We start from the raw sequence: 19,598 nt of genomic DNA on the forward strand, positions 1-19,598 counted from the left end.
AGTATTAGATAGTACTCGTTACGAGTATCGCAAATCCGATATTTCAAAACTCGCTCATCATTAGTTTCATCAATTCCCATATTAACCCTTTAGCTTCTAAATATGCATATAATCAACTTGCATATACACACAAGCAGCTTTAGGTACAAAATACACATTTTTTTTAAAAAAATATAAAATAAATGCATATAACCTTCTTTAAACAATATTTTTCTCATTAAAATCAGAAAAATATACAAATAAACATATATAAGGACCTATAGAAGTGCCAATCTGCGCAAAATGGAGGTCGTCCAGCTCAGTGCTCTTGTCTGTACTCTCTCCCCGTTTACATGAGCACTGTGGCTGCTGATTTTATATACCTGGATCAGTTAAAGAAGAAAACTTTCACGATTGAAGTGTGCCACTGTTCTGTGTTCCTGGATCACTTATAAGTAATCTGATGAATATTATACTGATGTAACAAAAGCCAATAAACAATAACTTTTTGTCATGCATCATTTATATTTCACATGTATATACAGTATTGTTTAACCTGTATTATGGACTCAAATCAAGTAAAAAGTGGCCACTTATTGCTTTTATTTTTTTCTTACTGCTCCCAAGTATTCCATTTATTTATTTATATATTTTTAAATTGGCCATACAGTTTCAGAGATATTGGCTTTTTTACTTTATCCACCCAATATGGTACATTTTCTGATATTTCTCAAGACTGTCGCAGAATTCTCTAGGGACATGTCTTTAGAATGTTTTGCATAATTATCACATGACAAATGCCACCTTGGTAAAGTCTCAAAAAAATTGTGTATTTGTGCAAACTAACTAAAAAGGCCCATCTGGAACCATAAGGCAGATTAAAGAAAAAAAGTTCTAAATACTCAGGGGAGCAGCAGCAAAAAAAATAAAAGCAAGAGCTGACTATTTTTGACCTGGTGACAGGTACTACTTAACATATAAAATATTTTTTAGTTGTTTATACATCCTGTGAGTCTGGATAAAAGTATCTGGATAATTTACCGTATTTGTCGTTTTATAAGACGCACCGGATTATGAGATGCACCCCAAATTTAGAGATTAAAAAAGGTATAAAAATGGTCGTGTTATACTCCGGTGTTGTCTTACCAGAGGGGGGCAGCAGTGGTGGTGAAGCTGGGTCACAGGAGGCAGAGGTTTAGCTGGCAGCTGCGGAAGGTCAGTGGCAGCAGCTGCGGCGGGTCAGTGGCAGCAGCGGCGGCGGGTCAGTGGCATCAGCAGTGGCTCCAGGTCAATGGTGAAGCAAGCCGGTGCGGTGCGTGTCCCAGTCTGTCCGCGGTCCCGGTTCAAATGATGGCGCCTGGAGTGGCACATGCGCAGATGGAGCTCTCTTCCAAAGGCTCCATCTGCGTACGTGCTGACTACCGGAACGGTGCTAGCGCAGATGGAGCTCTCATCCAAGAGCTCCATCTGAGCACGCGTTGACTCCCATCACTATCATTTGAAACTGGGACCACGGACACACTGGGACATCTGCCGCACAGCCACCGCAGTCCACACTGCCACCCAATGGCACACACAGAGTGGCAGCCAGCAGGCCGCCCACCCACACAGAGAGGCAGCTGGCCTCCAGGACAGAGAGGCAGCGGCCCCGACAGGCACCCAGCTGCCCGCACACAGCCACAGGCACCTGGCTGCCCGAGCGCACCAGGTCGCTGCACAGACAGCCCCCCCCTGGTAAGCTATATTCGAATTTTAAGACGCACCCCTCATTTTCCTCCCACATTTTTGGGAGGAAAAGTGCATCTTATAATCTGAAAAAATATGGTACCTTATTTAAGAAAAGCTAAAATAAATCATGAAAAATGTTTTTTTCCTGAAATTATACATTACTGTCTTAAAAAGAGCATTATAGTCTCTATACCTTTCTGTAAGATGCATAATAAGCATATAATGAATATTAAGTTGTACGGACACCCTTGTAACTCTATTTTATTAATTACTACCTCCATGAAAAATTTCTTTAAAATTCTTTAAAAACATATTTGTCTAAATAGTGACTATAAAACCTTTGTAATCTGATCCTCTATTATCAGAACAAAAAAAAGACTCATGACTACAACATTAAAAAAGTGTAATCAATTTACCAGACAATTCTATATCTAATGAATTTGAAAATGTGGAGTCTTCTCAACTTTGTGGCTGTTGATGCATTTCTACATTATTGAAATTTAAAAGGATTTCTAGATGTGTTTAAATTGAAGCCCTAGAATGTGAAAGATTCCAGTTTAAAAATGTAGACTAATTCCAAAGAATACATTGCTCAACCATTACTGCTCAATATGCTCACTTATCATGAGAGTGGTCACCCGGGTGTCATTTATGGTCTTCTCACTTTAATAGCTTGTCTTATCCATATTCTCTCTCAGTCCTGAATCCCCTGTTATCAGAAGTATATGCCTCCGATGTGTTTCAGATTTACAGGTACATTGTTGTAATACTGATGTATGAGCATAAAGCGATGAGAAATATAATTCTAAGCTATAGACCCTGAAATCCCAGATAGGGTGGAACACAATTTTCAGTACAAAAATAAGACTTTGTAACTATGTCTTTGTTGCCAGCTGATGTTACAGGCATACAAAATTCATGAAGATATGTTTTCAAAGATCCCTTAGAGAAAGGTGGACTTTGTACAAGAATAAAGAGAGGCATTACATTCAATACAGCATAGTGCTGCAGCCATAAAAGGAGAAAAGAAATTGCTGCAATGCTAACTTTAAGCATTCCTATTTTCCCAGCTGATAAATATATGGAAAATCCAGCCTGAAAATAATGAAAAAAAAACCTTACTTCCTTCAAAATTTAAATAATTAAATATTAACATTTAGTAGATAGTTGAGATGACAATTTATTCAAATGGAATTGAATTTTCCTCAATGTTGCAAAAAAAATATTTTTTGCTATATGCCACATGTTAATTCAGCAATATGGCAACAAGTTGTGGCCATCATTTTGCTAAATCCTAAAGGGCTAGCAAAAGGTTAAAAATAATAATACTCTCCTCATTACTCACTCTTGCTGCCAGTAGACCAAAATCTGGTCCTCCAGATTTATGAGTTTCCTCTCCCCCATCAACTGCATCTTCTTCAGTCTGCCTCACTCTATGTCGCATGTTCTGGAACCATGGAGGCCTCTGGCTACATTACACTGAGTAGAAAGGTTTCCAACTTGATTTTTAATTTTTTTGGATGGCTTGTGACAAAGTCTCAGAGAAACAATTTTTTTTACGGACATATTGGAAAACTATAATACATCATTTTCACAATAATTGATGCATGTCTACAGACCATAGTACTGATCAGGAGACATCAGCTACATTAAGTATGACCTGTAAAATAATGGTTATGTCAGGATTCCACCAAGGGGCGCAGAAGCCGAGTGGACACAACTCTCCCTAAAGCAGTAGAAAGCTCACAGGACACACACACAGATAACGAGTAGTTAGTAAGTAGAGTCAGCATCAGGAGGTCTTGTCAGAACAGAGGGAATGAGCAAGCCATAAACCGGGTGGAAGCATGAGAGTTAGGAGCCGAGAGCACATAGATACCAAAGCAGGAAGCAGAGACAAGGTCAGGTAACATTACCAAAGTCAGAAGTCAGGAGATCAGTAAGAGCAATGGGGGGGGGGCAGGGACCGGGACGGAGGACGAAGGACAGGACCGGGTCAGGGATAACAGGGAAGACAAAGAAAACACAGGAGATGGAGGTCTGGGAATGGTCAGCTGGGTAGGAGGACGGATCAGGTAACTCACAAAACCAGAAGCGCACACTTAAATACAGGAGTTATCACTGGCGACGCTCCAGGGATACCATGCCAAGATAAAGCAGCGTGAGTCCCAGAGCGATGCACTACAGAGCAAGACCCACCCACCAAACTTAACCCCGCAGGGACCACCAGAAGCAGTTATGACAGGTTTTTTCAGTCAAAATAATCTGTATAAACAGGAAACTTTTTTAAGAACAGATCAAAAATGTGTCCTGGAATTTCTGGATGGTTGGCCACAAGGGACATTCAATTTGCAGCAAATAAGTTCAATGCTAATAGAATTTTCTTGTAAAATCCACACTATTATCGTATTTGAATCTTAGCAGATTTGATCATGACTATGAGTTAGGATACATTCATGTTACACAATAGCACTACTATATTCCTTGTGCTATTGATTAACATCTTATATAACTTAATATAGTAAAATGCTATCTAGTGAGGTCCTCATGCTTTGCATAACTATGATATATCAGTTATAAAAGCAATAACATGTTGGTTATTTTGAATTACAATGTCACAATCTAATGTACTCTAGCCCAATTTTCTACCTGGGAAAGACCAAAAGGACTTTATAAATTGAGAGAAAGGGAATTTGTAGAACATTTTTAGCCCTTTTTTTCTGTGAAGTTTTTGAAAAAGACAGCCTTTTGTAAAAATCTGTCTACTCAAAAGTTGGTTCCATGAAAAGACTTTGCACAAGCCCCTACACTTTAAATTGAGAATGTTGTGGCCGGCATCACACTTGTGATTGAGTCGCATGAGAGCAAGCGAGAAAATCTCGCATAGCACTCAGACCAATGTTAATCAATGAGGCAGCTTCGATCTGCTTTTTTTTCTCAGACCAAATTGGACTGAGAAAAAAACGCAGCATGCTGTGATTTCTAGAGTTTCTCGTGGGAGACTCTCCAATGCAAGTCTATCCGTGCGATAAAAAACCGAATATCACACGGACCATCCTAGTAACGTCCGTTTTTCAAAATACAATTCTATCATGTAGAAGAGAACACTGTAAATGCTTTTGTACATGACTGTAAATGAGTAACAGCTGCTGAGGAAAAAAACTGATTGCACACTGACAGCACACTGACAGCCCACGGATGAAAAGTGAGAAAAAAATCGTCCTACTCTCCTGCATGAGAATCAGACTGATTTTTCAATCATAAGTGTGACGCTGGCCTAACAAAGGTAAAAAAATATGGATGTGGTTTGATTTAGATAGTATTTTTAAAAATGTAGTTGTTGATTCCAAATACTACCGCTGGTAAATATTAGAGATGAGTGGATGTTTTAAAATTCCAATTCACCACCATTGCCAAATTTTCACAGGAACTTTGATTCACACTAAGTAAATTTGCTTAAAACTCAAAACTGGAAAGCTTGTAATTGCTTGGAAAATACTTGTGTGGAGAGGAGACAGAGAGAGAACCTCGCCGATGATAAGCAGTGACACACTATAGAAGAAAAAAAGTGAATATTACTGATCGTAAGAGCTTACATTCTATAGGAGATGACATGCTGAGTATAAAAGCTTATACTCTACAGGAGAAAAAGAGGATTCCGCTTATCATAAGAACTTATATTCTGAGTGAGAGAACCTCACTAATGATAAGAGGTGACACACTATAGAAGAAAGAGAGTGAATATTACAGATCATAAGAGCTTACACTCTATAGGAGAGGACCTGCTGAGCATAAAAGCTGATACACTACAGGAGAAAAAGAGGATTCCGCTTATCATAAGAAGTTATATTCTATAGCAGAGAGAGAGAGTACCTCACTGATGATTATAGATTACACACTATAGAAGAGAGAGAGTGTTTATCACTGATCATAAAAGCTTAGATAGACTCTATAGAAGTGAGAGGACCATAGTGATCTTAAGAGCTTAGACCCTATAATAGAGGATCTGCTGAGCATAAAAGCTTACACTTTATAGGAGAAAAAGAGGATCCGCTTATCATAAGAAATTATATTCTATAGGAGAGAGAGAACCTCACGAATGATAAGAGGTTACACACTATAGAAAAGAGAGTGTTTATCACTGGTCATAAATGCTATACGAGAGAGAGGAGTGTACTAATCATAAGAGCTTACACTCTATAGTAGATGACCTGCTGACCACAAGAGATTGCACTCTACAGGAGAAAGAGAGGATTCCTCTTCTCATGCCAACTTATATTCCATAGGAGAGAAAGAGAGTGAGAAAACCCCACTGACCAGAAACATTTACACACTATGCAAGAGAGCAAGATAAAGGATCTCACTGACCGTAAGACCTTACACTTTACAAGACAAAAAGAGAAAGGATCCCACTGATCATAAGAGCTTAAACTTTACAGAAGAGAGAGACTTACCCAGAAACTCTGGAAATGGAAAACCACTGTGCCATATAAATTGTGCTCCACTGGGGACTGCTAATCTGTGATAGCCCACATTCGAAATACCACTGTACTATGTATTTTAATACGCTAGATGTCATAGTGATTATATAGTGGAGCCTGTACCAGCCTACAAAAAGACATAATCTGGATCTCTGATGCTTCAGCAGTGTGGGAAGTGGTGCTAGGCAAGTTTTTTTTATTGAGAGCCTCAAAGTTTTCAAATTCGCGTGAAACGTGAATTTCAGGAATTTTGACTTACACTTAGTTTGCAGATCGATCTACTCATTGTTCGTGACTATATAATACCTCTATATGTACAAAAATATATAAGCAATAATTTAGCTTTTAGTGTGTAAAGTTGATTGTCTGATACATAGTTTCAAATCTCGTTAAATAAAGTAGACCTGACTCCCTTCTTGTCAGTGATATAGAAAGTTCATTGTACTGAGAATTATATGTTCAAAAAGCTTTAACACTGTATATCCATAGAGACTCCCTGATGTCAACTACAAAATCTCTATTAATTGCTTAATCAATATGCAAAGGGGAAAAGGAAAAGGGTTAACTTGCGCTGTCATGTGGAATAGGAAGATGATCACTTGAGAATAAAAACGTGATTTATTATTCAACGCGTTTCAGAGTCTTGAAAACTCCTTCAGGAGTCAAAATCACTGATGTACATTGATTGAGTGATAAACTTTGTAGAGACTGTGGAGATTGTGGGTTGGGATGTGCGAGTGGATGGGTTGACAAATCTTATTTTTAGACATTAACAGTTACCTGTTTGTAAGACTCATAAATCATAAATGGGAATAAATTAAAGCTATAAAAAAAGTAAATCTTGTATTTCCATTTGATAAGTTCATACCCAGAATATGTAGTAAAGTTTACTTTAAGAAAAAAAAATAATGGCAGATGGTAGATTGGTAGCTTTAATTCATTTATTGGAAAATTGTCATCTGCCCGAAAATATTATGAGATGCTCATAAAAGGGGTCTTTAGGTTTCATGTTTGTTTTGGCTCTCAAAGGGATCAAACTATATAATTAACATTCTGCTGATATTTAGCTGACAGATGTATGTTTTGCAATCTCTGCTGATATTTAGCTTTTAAAATAATGTGAGTTATTCATTTAACATTTCTCATATGTAAAACTATTTAACAAATAAAGAAATAGTTAAATAACACTTTGTAAGTAATATGTTAATTCCATAGTGATTAAAAAGCATCTAACATGCTATAAAACAAATATTATATAACATTGTTCACTATTCACATCTGTAGCAAAAAATATTTCTCGCTTGATTTCCTTTCTTATAAATTGCATGCTCATTTAGAAAGACTTGAGATTATGGTTATTGATTGTGTAGTCATTTTCCCGTTCTGTATAGCACTACTGCTATCAATATGATGGCATTCTATAAATACTGAATAACAATAATGAGAAATTACACAATTATCCGGCATATTCTCTTTCAGGAAGGGAAATGGTGAGGATAGATCATGTTGTATTGAAAGTTTGTAACTGCAGCTATATTGGGGCACGATTAATTTTGCCGGCAGCAGCTCATTTTCTGACAATAAAAATGTAAAGGTTTCTCTTATTATTTTAAAGCATCACAATGTATTTTATCGTTGCAGTCATGAAGTGGCTCAGCCCAGACCATTACTGAAATACGACTCTAGTAAATGATTTTTTAAAAGCGTCTTGCCATTCTATAAAGAAAGTCATATTGAAGGAGCTGTAACATCAATAGCTAATGTAAATCTATTCTTTCTAAAGTATTGTTGCTTATGGAAACATAAGTGTCTTTTCCTCACAGAAAATAGCGGCCAAGAACAAAAAAAAATCAATATAAATTTAATAAGAGACTCAGGTAATAAAATCCCAAATCTTGCAAAATCTCCTTTTAGGCGTAGATTTGTTTGTTCATCACAAATATAAATTCCAGTCTTTTTATAAATGATATATTGGCACTATAAAAATGAAAATATGGCATTTAAGCAAGTTTGATCATACATTTTCTGCTTTTAATTTATTAAATAAGAAAATGCACATATTTTATCAACTACAAAAAAGCATTTTATGCTAATATATAACCTTCGAATATAAAGGCATGAAATTGAATGAAAACTTTTTATTTAAAGGAACCATTTTGCACAGATATGTTGTGTTACTTGCCTACTGCTAGTGAAGCATTAAAAATAAGTGTAGAAATATTCTATACCACAGTATTGTAATCTCGATAGTATACATATAGTTAGCAATATGCAAATATCAATTGAAGGAGAGCTCTTTCTTGCCATTTAAGGGGTTATCCGGTCAAGGCAACACTATTCAGATTGGATCCAACCTAATGATTAGCTAGTCAGAACAGACATTGAAAGGAATGGCCGGCCACATAGTTCCTGGGCAGTAGCTGTAGTCCCCTAGAATGTTCACTGTTACTAACAAAGGTTGATTTTGCACATGTGACTGCCCACTATCAATTCTAAGTATCTAAATAAAGCTTATGAAAAAATTATCTCTATTGTAAAAATGGATCGGAAATGGATAGAATCTGCTCCTTCTCTAACAAAACTGCTGGAATTTTGTGTTGTGAATACATTTGGACTGGATTCCAGTTTGCGGCTCCCTCTTGTGATCAGTGCTGGTAGTGGAGTTGGCTTGCTGAATAGAAACCAGACAGCTGAGGATGATTGGCAATCAGGTTGTTCTGACTGGGCCTGTATAACTGAGTAGTGTTCTCTTGTATCTTGCCGGTGGTCAATGTTGTCGCCTGTGTGCTCAGGAAATTCTGAAGCCAGCCCTTCCTTCTCTGTCTACGAGAACTCCTTTCAGATAAGTTTTGTTTTTATACCTCTGCTGGTGGTTTCCATTTATTTTGTTTTGTCATGGTACTAATTTCAGTCCTTCCACTATACTAGTGTTTGTTTGGATCCCAGTAACACCAGAGTCCTAATATAGTGAGGGCAGAGTCTGTGTTGACTCAGTATTTTTCCTTATCAGGCGTGTTTGTTCTTTTTCTAGGGTATTGCACGGCTGCAGACAGTGCTCTTTTCTGTCCTTTCCTATTTAGATAGTTTGGGCCTCATCTTTGCTGAATATGTTTTCTACCTGTGTATTGTATTTTCCTACATCACCATAATCTTTATATGTGGGGGGGCTATCTATATCTTTGGGGACTGCTCCGAGGAAGATTAGTCTTTCCTGTATTTCACTCTGTAGGAATAATTTGCATATGATCCTCCTGAATTGTAATTATTCTCCGGCTGTGTCAAGGCGACCACGTCATCCTATGCACATCTCACGGCTACTTCTAGTTGTGTGTTAGTGTTAGGTCTGCAGTTCACTGAGATTCCAACCATTCTGGTAACATTCTGGGTTTCCTAGTTTTTTGTCCTTTTTCTGATCCTCCTCAGTCACTGAATCATAACAGTGTTGCTTTAAATCTTCATCCCCTGTTCCTGGTCTTATACTCGCCCTTTTCATCTGTTATTGGGGTTGCTCCACTTGGTTTTCTCCAGTTTTGACCTGCCAGCTGCTCCAATGTTTCATGGAGCATGCTAGAGATTACAATGCATTACAAGTCTATGAGACCTTTGTTCTAGCTCTCATAGACCTGTATTGGGAGCTTGTGACGAGTGATGAGCAAGCACTCGGTGCTCGGTACTTGTAACGAGCATTTGGACACTTGAACAGGCTCTAATCATGTGCCGAGTATAATATAATTCAATTGAGAACTCAAGAATTTTTTCGTAATATGTTCCGGAAAAATGCTTGAGTTCCCCATTGACTTCCATTATAGTCGGCACACAAGTCAAGTCTTTCTGAGCATCCAAATTGCTCATTGTGAGTACTGAGCAAGAGCATGGTAGTGCTTGCTAATCATTACGTTTGACATATCTTCTGACTTCAGGCTATTTAGAACATTTAGAAGTTGCGGTCACAAAATGGCACAGTAGGACCGGAGTGACGCTAAAAAAAATTAAGACACTGAGGAGTGAGTATAAAACCGGGTTGCAAGGGACTTACATTTAAAGAGAACTTGTCTGTGCCAATTTTCAAAAAGGAGTCAAGTCACTAGATAATCAGTGACCTGTACAAAGGAGGCAGGCAGAGGGGCAGAGGAAAGAAAACTCTACTGCCCAAGTCCCACACCGATGCATGGATTATGTCATCATGAAAACCAAAGATTGCATTTCTTCACTCCAGGTAACCATTTAATCAGCAACGCAGCACCATTATGGCCATGTATTTACTTTATAGTACTAATTTCTGCTGACAGTTTCTCTTTAAGGCACCACTCCAATGGTGAAATAAAAAAAACAAAACACTGGAGTGATGCTTTAAAGAGAACCAACTAGCAGGATTTTCATATATAAAGTAAAGCCAGGGATATACTGATGCTAGGAATGTAAGCATACCTTATGTTATGAGATTGGATGTTTTATTTCAGAAATATGTCTAAGTAAACTTCCAGTAATGCAGTGCTATTTGATTAATAGCAGCTATAGAATATCTAATATGTGTGCTGGGTTTTGCTATGTATTCCTGCCCCTGTCTGCTACCTGACCTTTACTCCTAAAGATATTTGCAGATGAAGATTTCCTTCCAATCGTGGACATGACTGCAGTAGTTGTATGCTCCATGGGCATATAATGGGGTAGTGACATGCACAAAGTGGTCAGATAAGCCCCCCTCTCACCATACTCTAATTTCTTTCTACATTATGTGCTCTTGTTTCTCTTTATCTATTTTCTACTGCCTGGCCTTGGTAGATGCTAGACTGTATGGGCTCCTTCCAGGTATGAGTCATTGCTGTCATGTGATAGGGGCGTGTTCAAAATGCAGCCCATACAGTCTAGCATCACCCAGGCCAGGCAGCAGACAGGCGTGAAAATAGATAGTAAAACCCGACCCACCTATTAGCTATTCTGTAGCTGCTATCAATCATACTAGCAGTGCATTACTGGAACTTTACTTGCACATATTTCTGAAATAAAACCTCTAATCTCAGAACAAAAGCTATGCTTACATCCAGCATCCTAGCACCAGTATATCACTGGCTTTATTTTATATATGAAAATCCTCTTGGTTGGTTCTCTTTAAGCAATATGATGTGCTTTTAAACAGATCAATTTTATTAAAGAAGTTATCATTGTTTTAAAAGACCATCCCTTAATATTAAGCTAAATAAAATATGCCCCTCCTAGCACCCCAATTACGCAGCTGAAATGTATGGCAAAATAATTAATGTTTAACTTTTAGTTAGTGGGAACTAAAGGCCCCTATACATATTAAATTAGTGATGGCCAGACTTGCTTATATTGGCGTGGTCAGTCATCAGCCTAATGTGTATGGGGGAAATCGACTCTAAGGACTAGGATTTTGGACTGCCAATCCTTTTGTTCTCTCAAAGATAAGCCGCTGTCAGAGATGTCTGACAGTGACTCTCTCACAAACAGAACATTAGAGCTTAGAAAAAGTGCCATGGTTATTAAACAGAAGGTCATCTAACTTGTTCAAGCTGTTTACAAATGTTGTATATATTTAGGCTATGTGCGCACAGTGCGTTTTTCGCGGCGTTTTTGCGCGTTTTTCGGGTGCGTTTTTGGCCTCAAAACTGCATGACTTTGCTTCCCCAGCAAAGTCTATGAGTTTTCAATTTTGCTGTCCGCACACAACTGTTTTATTTAAGCTGCGTTTTTGAGCTTAAGGCTAAGTTCACACACTGCGTTTTTTTGACACTGCGTTTTTGTGCGTTTTTGGACGCTAAAAACGCACAAAAACGCACCCGCGTCAAAAAAACGCGGCAAAAAACGTTTTTACCGCTATTTGGTGCGTTTTTGGCTGCGTTTTGCTGCGTTTTTGATCTCTGCATTTTTCTGCGGTTTTCCAATGCATTGCATGGGGGGAAAACGCAGAAAAACGCAGGAAAGAATTGACATGTCCATTTTTTTTTTAAGCTCAAAAACGCAGCTTAAAAAAAAAGTTGTGTGCGGACAGCAAAATTGAAAACTCATAGACTTTGCTGGGGAAGCAAAGTCATGCAGTTTTGAGGCCAAAAACGCACCCGAAAAACGCGCAAAAAAAGCAGTGTGTGAACTTAGCCATACACGGTTATTCCTAAGTTAACAACACCTGTTAGATTACATACTTTGAGACAAAAATTTGTGCAAAGTGTTATTTTTATACCACTGAGGGAACTACTGTATATATAAATTTGTGCATTTAAAAATACAATAATAAAAGGCCAGGCAATTTATTCTAATTATATTTTTGGGTGCACAGTCCATATATAGTGACACATTTTTTTTTGGTATCCTATTTACCTGTCTGCTGTGTTGAAAATACCAAATGGAGTACGCAAGTCTTTTGCTAGTCCAAATTCTATATGCACAAATGCACAAAGCCAGCCAGTAAAGTATTTAAGCTTTATGTTATCAGCTACATTCCCATTTCAGGACATACTACACTATAAGTCAAATTCTGTTTGACATCCTCTTCATTACACAAATTAAGCAGTTGGAGTGGTCGCCCTGTGACTTCTCATATGCAATTTGCACACTTAAAGTTACATGTCAACTAGTTGCTCTTCCTAATTCTCTCAAAATTCAGTGACAAACTACAGTATAGCCAATACTTCCTTAAGAGAAGCAAGAAGATAAGTTAATAGGCTTTTGACCACAAGTATGAAAATCGTACTAGTGGGTTTGTGATATCCACTTTAACAAGCAAACCGAGCCATATACTGACAGTGAGTTTATTGTATGCTGTACGTATACAATACCATTATCAGTACATACATAAATCACCAGCACCACTAACAGTACATGAATAAATTACCAGAACCACCATCAGTTCGGGAATGCATCACCAAAACCATCAACAGTACAGGAAAACATCAGCATAACCACCATCAGTAAAAAAATACCTATCTTGAACTACCATCAGTACAGTAATACATCAGCATAACCACCATTAGTAAAAGAATACATCACCATAACAACCATTACAGAAGCACATTAACAGAACCGCCATTATTTCACGATTACATCTGTAGACCAACCATCAGTAAATGAATACACAACCAGAACCACCATCAGTACATGAATACAACAACAGAACCACTATCTGTACATGAATACATCACCAAAATCACCTGCCACTCCCCTGTGGACAAGGGGATGCTCGGCGCATGGCACAACACGGAGGTTACAATGGGGTTGGAAAGGGAGAGAAAGGCACTGACAATAGGTAGAGAAAGTCAGGGCACCTCGTGACACTAACATGTGTCTGATGCATGAGCTCCCCAAACATCCCTAAACGAGTCCTTCCCCTCATTGCCATCATGTGACTAGTCCTTATCTGTCTCTCCACTCAGCCTGTATAGTGCCAAGGCTGGTGAGTCCACTATACATTACCACTATGGTAACAAAACACAGAGGAAGGAAGACAGACAGGGGGACATAAACAAAAGGATATACACCAACTGCTGCAGCCAAACACAAGGGCTGCAACAGACTACAGATTAGCAACTTCACTGCTGCAGCCTAACACCAGTGCAACAGGTGGTACGGCTCCAAGAGCTTAAACAAACCTCTTTTAACGGTTGTAAGTTCAGAATGGGATGCAATTGTATAGCTGGTCCCAGGTAATGACTATTTAAAGGGAATAAGAGTGGTAACAAGCCGGTTGCACCCGAGATGAACTAACAAGAAAGAACACCAAGCGAGGGCTGCCGAGCAAGTGACGCTGTAATTTAAATGCTAGCTCCAAAGTGCACAGCATATTTGAACACAATATCATAGTTTGATACAAGGACATAGTTTGGTGTTACCTTTCTAGTTTTCCATTGTTTTTATCTGCACTGTTTATCCCCATTTAGTATGTGCTGCATGGACAATGCTAACAAGTATGCATCTTGTGAGATGTATGCATGCCTTGAACAGCTGTTTGAGGGTGAATATGTCTGCGCTCGATGTCAGCGTGTTGCATATTTGGAAGCCCAGGTAATGGACCTAAATATTCAGCTTTCAACACTCAGGATCTTTGCAAACCTGGAGAGGAGTTTAGAACTCACAGAGCATGCTCTGTGTGGGGCCAGCAATATGGAAGAGGATAGAAGTGGAGAAGTTCAAGACCCAGAAGTAGGTATCAAGGAAGCAGTTAGAAAAGGGGGTAGGGGGAAAAGCATCAAGGAGCCTAGTCCTGATCTGGCACAACCAGTATAGATAAATATATATATATATATATATATTATATATATATATACACAGTGTATATATATTATATATATATATATATATATATATATATATATATATATATATATATACACAGTATATATATATATATATATATAAAAAAAAAAATATATATATATTTATATACTTTTTTTATTTAAATTTTTTAATTGTTTTATTTTCAATGGGGCAAAAAGAAGGTGATTTGAACTTCTAGGTCTAATTATTTTTTCATATTTTTTAAACCTTTTATTTTACTTTTTTCATTGATTTTACTTGCCACCCTAGGGAACTTTATGACGGCACAGTGTGATCATTTGTGCTGATCAGAGCAATGCTATCTGAATTTTACATGTGGCGGACGCGTTACGACCAACAGATGTCTTAATTCACAACAAAAACACCCCACAACAACACCACAAACAACGGGGACACAAGAAACACAATAACAACAGTGGTCCCTGGCACTAGTGAGAAAGTAGATGGGACACCTCCTGACTTTACCTGCCGCTGTACCCTGCACTCCTAGCCAGACCACATACAGGCTACACACCTGTCGCCGAACAGGAACCTGAAGCCCTGAAAAGTCCTTTCAATAGTCCTAGCTAGTGAGTGGGAAGGTAAGGCTCACTAGACCCACCACTGCACTAATACAACAAGAAGGTAGGTGAGACACACAGGGGAATAACAATCAAAATAGAAAAGATATGACTTCAGGTCTAATCCACAGCAGCTCCTTCCACCAAGGCGGCCAGAATACAAATGGTTTTGTATAATCAGCAAAGATTGCTGGGAAACTCTGCCATTTAAACACAAAGGGGTGTGGCTACAGAGAAGCTGCAGCTGATCTGCACTGCTGGGAAGTTGGTAGCAGCAAAAACAACATTAACTGTTTTAGCACCAAGAGAAATGAAACAACATTTAAATGTAGAGTCCCAGATGCGATAAGATGTTCCAGTACTAACGCTGTCACTGGTTTCTAGAAACAGGGAAACATCTGTGACATCTGCAGCATTTCTCTGGTCAGCAAAAATGCACTGTTCCTTTTAGTACCTGCTCTCTGTCGGCTCTCACAGGAAGTGAATCATGGTAGCATCAGGGGTCATCAGGTGACCCTGCGCTACCATGGCAACACCATAGCGCCTAGTGATCACTTCACGGGGCTGCCGCTGGCAGCAGGGAAGGGCAAATCCTCGCCATGGCCATTTATATTGCGCTGTCAGATTTTTATAGCATGATCTAAGTGGTTAGCAGACATGGGTGGATCTCTGTTCCACCCGAGCCTGTTAGCTGCACATCTGCTGATCGGTTAAGCAGACATGTACGTGGATTACAGCAGGATTGCCACTAGAGCCCGTGGTAATTGGGGAGACACTACCTTGGAAGTATTTATTCTCCAAATTGGCCACAGAGGGTAATAATATGGGGCCCATAGAAACTTTCCTTTTTTGACCAAAAAACTGTTTGTTACACATAAAACAGTTTTGGCCACAGAATATTTTTTTACTGCTTTTTGTGAGGCAGAACAAAGAAGAAAAATAGAAACACTAATTCAGGAATTGCTTTTTGGAGGATATTTTTTACACTGTTCATTGTTTTGTAAAAGTAATAAGACAGGCTTTATTTTGTGGGTCAGTATCAATACAGCGATACCACATTTATATTGAGTTTTTTATGTTTTGCGGTTTCATCACAATAAAAACAGTTTCATAGACTTTTTTTCGCATTACCTTATTCTGAAAGCTATATCTTTTTTACTTTTTCACTGACAGAGCTGTATGAGGGTTTGTTTCTTGCAGGACAAGATGATGTTTTTAGGGATACTATTTTATTTCCATATGACTTTATAATTGCGTTTTACTCTTTTACTCCACTTTTTTGTTGGATTATGATAAAAAACATAGTTTTTGCATTTTTGTTTATAGTGTTCACTGTGGAGTTAAATAGTGTAAGAGTTTTATAGAGCTGGACGTCCCGGGTGCAGCAATATAAAATATGTACTTTTTTATTTATGTTTTTTTATATAGAAATATACATATTTGCCACATTTTTTCGTTCTTCATTTGGTTTTTATATTTTTACACATTTTTATTCAATTTTTTTTGTCTAGTATCTCCATGGGACTTTAACTTTTATTACTCTGATCACTGAATTGATTGTAATACACATGTACTACAAAGCGTTAGACATGTACTGCAATGCATTAGTCAGTGTCACACTGGCAAAACTCCTTTTAGACCATGTGCTTGGCATGATCTAACAGGCCTCCTAACTGGTATACCCAGAGGTTATTATTTGACCTCAGGTTATCGTGACAGACAATTACAACACAATATTTTGATATTTTGCTATGTGAAATAGCCTAAAGGTCATGTGGCATATGTTCAATTTTGATAGATCCTTATTTACATTCCTCTAGCTTCCATGCTTTGCTAGCAGAATGTTCTGGAGTACAATGAATATGATGATGATGATGATGATGATAATAATAATATAATAAATGATTACATGTAGAGCAAAAAGCTATTTTTCAAAATTATGATGCACAGACATATACTAATATCAACTGTCCAAATGAGGTTGTGAAAAACAAGCTGTTATAGTAAAACAGCTTCAAATAAGCCCCTACGGAGGACTACAAACTTTTTTGGGAGAAGCAAAACCAGGACTGGACATTAACTCAATTGATAAGTCTAAATTTGAGATTTTTGCTACTAACCATCAAGTCTTCGTGAGATGAAGAAAACCTGAGCAGATAGTTACTACTTATTTGATACCTACTGTGAAGCATGGATAGAGAGGTGTGATAGTGTGGCTGCTTTGGTGACAATGTGGGTCATTTATTTCAAATTCAAGGTACTCTTACTCTTACCCAGCATAGCTATCTCGGCACTTTGCAAAGACATAACATCCCATCTGGTTTGCACTTTAGTGAGACTATCATTTGTGTTGCAACAGGACAATGTCCCAAAATACTCCATTGTGTAAAAGGTGTTTCAGGCTGTGTAAGCTCTATGTAAGTAAGAAGGAAAGGGATGGAATGTTATATCAGATGACATGGCCTGAGTTCACCCAACCTCAACCTAGCTAGGATAATGTTATACTATTAGATGAATTTTATGGCAGGATAAAGGCAAAGAAGCCACTAAAAATTTCTCAGGAACTAACTGCTTCAAGACTGTTTGAAAGCCATTTCAGGTGAATGAAGCTGCTGGATAGATTGCTCAAGGGTTTTTAATCTGTCATCAGAATAAAAGGAGTGTACTTTGAGGAATATATATTTTTTTAGACATGTTCCTTTACTCCCTGTATCCATATGTGTTTCTTCATGGTTTTGCTACTTTCACTGTAAATTTACAATATGTTCATATCAATAAGAATAAGGAAGACCATTGCATGAACAAATTTTGACTGTACAGCTGTGGGCTGCCTTTAATCCCTTATTAGCCTGATTGCTACTGCACCAGGGCAATCGGGAAGAGCCAGATAAAGGCTGGGATTGTCACATCTAATGGATGTGACATTTCTGGGCAACAACAGGCTATTTTTATCATGGGAGAGTGTTACGAGGGGGACCCGGGGAAGCGTGCCAAGATGGGAAATGGACAGCTTCCGCCGGTCAAGGTCCACTGTGCGGTGTAAGGGACCGCTGCTATGGTCAGGAAAGAGTGAGCGGGTTGCTGCTAGTGATCGTCTGGAACGTCACAGACGATCTATGTACACCGGTCCGCCCTAACCCATGAGGGTTGTATGGCTCGGGGCTTCTCGTACGGTGTACCTGTTGCACGGGGACGCACAGAGGTGCCTACACACGTGTGCCAGCGGGAGTCACAGGAATATGGCATGGGGGTAGCACAGAGGTGCCCACGCACGTGTGCTTCAGAAACCAAGTGAGTCCGACAGAGACTCGAGGAGCTCACCTGGGACAGGAGCACAGCCTGCTAAACGGGATACTGCCGGAGCAGCAAGGCAGGGGCAAGACCTGCAAACTAGGTGCTGCCTGAGCAGCAAGGGCAAAGCCCACAAAAGACAATAATGCCTAAGCAGTGGTGTGGCAGCACGCTGCCAGACATCCAAACATAGAAGGACGGTCGCGCACCGCCATGATGGCAGGGGGAGCTTTTAAGGAGGTGTAGCTCCACCCAAGGGCGGGCGCGAGACGGGCGTGACCCAATCAGGGTTCGTGATGTCCTGGCCCAGCCAGTCAGGATTCAGCACATCACCAGCCTCGTCACGGGGCCGTGTGATATCAGTGAGCGAATCAGAAGACGTCACGTGGAGCACATGCTCATCTTCCTGCCTCTGGGTCATAAAGGCGGGATCCCCGGTTTCACAATGTGCAGAGACATGGGAAGTCTTGCTGCTTCCCTGAGCATCTATTCTTTGCACACTGCGCAACCTCCGAGAGCCTCCATGATGCTGAGCAAGAGAGCTCGTGGCAGGCAAGGGATGGGAGACCGCTCCATTCCTTGCAAGGGGAGAACCACTAGGTGTCACCCTTCTGCTGTGTCTCTGAGAAGGCAACTCCTGCAGACTGCGCAGTCTCCCAGACCTTTGGCGCTGCTGAGCAGGAGGGCTCGTGGCCGACAAGTAATGGGGTACCACCTCATTCCTTGCAATAAGAGAGCCACGACGTGTAACATTACCCCCCCGTCTAGGGCCCCCCCCCTCGCCTGCGCCTGAAGGCCGCCACCAAACCTGGGGCGTGGACATGCTCCTCCAATTCCCAGGACCTATGCTCCGGGCCACGACCGACCCACTCCACGAGGAAGTACCTCTTGCCCTGTACACTTTTTGTTCTTACTAGCTTCGCTACTTCAGGGTCGTCGGACGAGAAGCCAACCTGGGACAGCAGAGACCCTGAGGTTTTAGGTCGTACGGGTTTCAGGAGAGATACATGAAAAGTATTAGAAATAGCCCAGCATGGAGGGAGCTGGAGTCGATATACCGCCGGGGTTACCCGCTCTATTACTGTAAACGGACCCAGGTACCTAGGAGCGAACTCGGCTGTCTGTACCGGAAGGTAGATATGTTTAGAAGACAGCCACACTAGGTCCCCAGGTGCGAAAGATGGCGCAGAGTGAAGAAGACCCGCAGGTCTCTGCCTGAACGGTTTATTATACGCATACGACATACAGACTCGCATATTCTCCTGTACAT

The sequence above is a fragment of the Anomaloglossus baeobatrachus genome, chromosome 3 (genome assembly GCF_048569485.1).
Source record: "Anomaloglossus baeobatrachus isolate aAnoBae1 chromosome 3, aAnoBae1.hap1, whole genome shotgun sequence".
NCBI lineage: Eukaryota > Metazoa > Chordata > Amphibia > Anura > Aromobatidae > Anomaloglossus > Anomaloglossus baeobatrachus.